We start from the raw sequence: 4,490 nt of genomic DNA on the forward strand, positions 1-4,490 counted from the left end.
TGGCGCTGCCGCGGCGCGGAACGCTGCAGTCGCGAGCGGCGCCCTTCGCGGCGGAGCCAGGTCGCGCTCCGCCAGACGCCGCCTCCCCGGGCGGCCCTCCAGTCCCGCCGCCGCCGCCGCCGCCGCCTCGCATGCTGCCGCCCGAGAGGGACCGCGAGGCCCGCCCCCCGCCGCCCCCGCCCCCCGGGCGCGCAGCCAATCGCAGCGGACTCCTAGAATCTGCTTCTCTCCCATTGGTCGCGGACTCTGAAATGCGAAGCGCGGGCTGAGCGCGGGTCGGCTGACGTGCGCCGACCTGCGGGGCTCGGCGTGAAGCTGTGGAGGACGCGGGCTGGGCGGCCGCGCTGCCCGGGGCCGTGCGCATCGGTCGGGCGGAGGCCGGGGCCGTGCGCATCGGTCGGGCGGAGGCCGGGGCGCGCGCTGGCGGGCGACTCGCCGTTCCTCCCTCACGACCTGCCGCCGCTCTCCCCCGCCCGGAGAGAGGGCGCCGTTCCACACGCGCGCTCTCCCCCTCCGGGTCAGCGTCCCTCCGGGGACTGCCCGCAGCCCGCACGCGAGGCCGGGCCCCGCCGACCTGGAGCCGGGGGCGCGGGGACGCCGGAGCCTTCGGCCGGCAGCCGTCGCGTTTTCGGTCGCGTTCATCCGCGGGGCCGGGCCCGGGGCTGGAGCTCGCGGTGAGCCTCCCGCGGCCGGTGACGGGGGAGCGGCCGGAGCCGGAGCCTGCGGTGGGCGGCGAGGTGGGAGCGCCGAGCCACCGCGGCCACCGCGCGCAGCGGCGTCTTTCCTGAGAGCCAGGTGGCAGGGGCACCGCGTGGCGAGCGCCGACTCCCGCTCCCAGAGCCTCCCCTGCCCGGCGAGCGCCGCTCCGGCCGGTCCCCGACGCCGGCGGTCACTGCGCTGCAGGCCGGGCTGCGCCGAAGGCGGGTTTCCCTGTGGTGTTGGCAAAGTCGCCGGCTCGCTCTTTCTTTTTAAAGAAGATTTTATTTATTTATTCGACAGAGATCCCAAGCAGGCTCCCCGCTGAGCAGAGAGCCCGACGCGGGGCCCGACGCCAGGTCCCCGCGATCACGACCCGAGCCGAAGGTGGAGGCTCAACCACGGAGCCCCGCCCCCCGCGGCCGGAGTCGCAGGTTCTGCGCAGCCCCCAGAGCCCGGGTTTCAACTGTTTTGCTTTGTGACGACACGTCGGGCTCAGTCTTCCTCCTGGGGTGGCAAGTGACATTTCTGGCGGGCACAGCGCCCGCCGCAGGAACGACTCTGCGGGGTGCGTCCACCTGCTAGTAAGTGAGGCTGGTTTCCGAGGCTGCTCAGGTGAGGGCACCAGCATGGGAGCTGGTGCGTCGGAAGCAATGCGGTCCTTGGGCTTACACCTGCCCGTGGGCCTCAGCGTGTGATCCAGAAACCCGAGGGCCCCTTGGGACCTTTCGGGGTTCCAGGAGGTCAAACTACTTTCGTAGCAGTGTAGGACTTTATTTCCTTTACTGAATAGGCCTGCCTTTTCCGCTCTAGAGGCTACCCGATGCGATGACGTCATCACTCTAAAGGCTAAGAAACTGGGGGCTTGTATGTTTTCCTGTTGAATAACATTTCCAGATTTAATTTCTGATATGGTAACGATCAATAGGAATAAGCCACAAAAACAAAAACTCTTTAGGATCCTAAGTAACAGGAATCTTGAGACCAAAAAGTAAGAACGTCTCATCTACATAATATAATTATCTAGTTCCTAAACGGTAGCCACAGTGTGTAGCGGTCATCATGACTTCGGAGGGAAGACTGGACGTCCTCCGGGCAGTCGCTTCGCACATTCAGTGCTGTAGCAGAAGGGAAGAAGGAAAGAGAAAGAAACAGGAGAGGCCTCAGGAGAAGTCTGCCTGTTGGGAACAGCTCTCTGGCCCTTTCCTGAGGCTTGAAGACCTGGACTGTGTTAATCTGTAAATCACTGGGTCTGGAAAATTTCCCTGGTATTAATCACTCACACTTCAAATCCTCTTTGTAATGTTGGGCATTAATGAGTAATAATTGTTCCTGAATTGGGCAGAAAATGTTTTTATTATTTTTCTGTAAGAGGCTATGCTAGGCAGAATTCTAAGAATGACCTCCAGTGACCCCTGCCCTTCTGTAATCCCCTCCCCTTTGAGTGTGGGGTGGAACTTGTGAATCGGATGACATTATAAGGCCACATGAGATTATCCAGGTGGACCAATCGAATCATGAGAGCCCTTTAAAAGCAGAGAATTTTCTCCAGATGGTAGCAGAAGAGAAAGTCAGATATTTGAAGACTGAGGAAGATGTGCTGTGCTGCTGCTGGAGGGGGCTATGTACCAAGGACGTGGGCTCCCACAGCCGTCGAGTCTGACTCTTTGTGGACAGCCTGCAAGCTGGTGATTTCAGTCCTTCAAACACAGTAACTGAATACTCCCTAACAACCTTCTTCAGAGCCTCCAACCTGTCCCACACTTTAATTTTTGCCGGTGAAACTCTCAAGCAGGGAACACACCCAAGCCCACTTGGGCTTCTGATGTATTGAACCATGAGCTAAATTGTTGTAATTTAAAAAATAATAAATAAAAATTTTTAAAAATTGTAATGTTTTAAGTTGCTTACTGTGTGGTAATTTGTTATGCAGCAATAGGAAAGTAATACAGAGGCAAATAGAATGTATTTTTTAATTGGGGTAATAGTCACATAGTATAAGATTATCCATTACCATTGTGTGGACAACTCAGTGGCATTAGTACATTCACATTGTTGTGTAACCTGCACCACCACCCAGTTGGAAGACATTTCACCTCTCCAGAAGGAAACTTGTAGCCTATTCTCTCTTCCCTTACCCCTGCCCCTGGCAAACACTAATGTGCTCTCTGTTTCTATGGACTTAACCTATCCTGGGTGTTTCACACAAAGGGAATCATGCAGTCCATAACCCTTTGTTTCTAGTTTCTTTAATTTAGCATAATAATTTTAATGTTATCAACATTGTGGGATTTATCAGTACTTCATTTCTTTTTACAACTGAAACATATCCCATCTTATGTGTATAACACATTTTGTTTATTCAATCGATGGACATTTGGGGTTGTTTCTACTTTTTGGCTATTGTGAGTAGTACAGCTATGAACGTGAGTGTGCAAGTGTTTGTTTGAATACTGGTTTTCAATTATTTTGGGTACCTAGGAGTAGAATTGCAATCACTTTATAACTCTGTTTAACTATTTGAAACTGCTGAACTGTTTTCCACCGAGGCTGTGCCCGTGAATATTCCCACTGACAATGTACGAGGGTGACAGTTTCTCCATGTCCTTGCCAACATTTTTTTTTCTTTTTTTTAAAAATACCTATCATAAGGGATGTGACGTGGTATCCCACTGTAATCTTCATTTGCATTTCCTTAATGACTGAGGGTATTGAGCACATTTTCATATAATTGTTAGCTAAATATATATATATATATATATATATATATATATATATATATATCTTATGTAGAGAAATATCCCTTCAAGTCTTTTACCCACTTTTGATTGGATTGTTGTTTCTCTCTCTCTTTTTTTTTTTTTTTTTGAGTCATAAGAATTCATTTTATAATCTGGATATTAGACCCTTGTCAGAGAGATGACATGCAAATATTTTTCCTTATTCTGTTGATGTAAATAAACTATTGAAGGGCAGTTTTACTTTTCTCTATTAATATAAAAAGCATGTGGAGATGTGGGTTTTACAAAAAGAATTATATTATGTAGTTTTGAATCTTGCTTTCCTCAGGAATAATTTGTAGAAAACACTCTATTGTGGTAAGATGAAACTCTAATTCTTTCTAATATCCCATTGTGTGGGTGCACTGTAATTTATTTATGGCCATTGACTCTGTTTTTAGGTTTTTGTTCACTGCCCACAATGGTGCAGTTAACATCCTTGGACAATATATGTCTATGTATCGTTTGCTTCATTTTTATGAAATTTATTTCCAGGAGTGGGTTAGCTGGGTCAAAGAGTATACGCATTTTATTTTAATTGGCATTGTTCAGTTGTTTTCCAGAAACTAGCAACATGAGAGTATTGGTTTTGCCCTGCATCTTGCTAACAATAGGTGTAATCAAGTTGTTGGGGTTTTTTTGTTTTGTTTTGCTAATCTGATAAATGGAAAAAATCAGTGGTTCTCAACTGTAATGATTGTGTCTGCTCCAGGAGACATTTGGCAAAGTCTGGAGATATTTCTGATTGTCATAATTGTTAGTTATGGCTGGGGGGAGGTGCTACTAGTTTCCAGTTGGCAGAGCCAGGGATTCTGCTAAACATCCTACTCTCCTCAAGGCAGCCCCACAAGGAAGAGTTATCTAGCTCAAAAGGCCAACAGTGCCACGGGTGAGAAACCCTAGTATAAAGAACTACCTGCTTTTATCTTCAATTTGGAAGTCTTTAGGGGTGAGTTTGAATATCTTTCCATATGTTTGTAAGCTGTTTGGATTTACTTTTCTGTATATTACCTA

Source organism: Mustela nigripes, chromosome 10 (assembly GCF_022355385.1).
Source record: "Mustela nigripes isolate SB6536 chromosome 10, MUSNIG.SB6536, whole genome shotgun sequence".
Lineage (NCBI taxonomy): Eukaryota > Metazoa > Chordata > Mammalia > Carnivora > Mustelidae > Mustela > Mustela nigripes.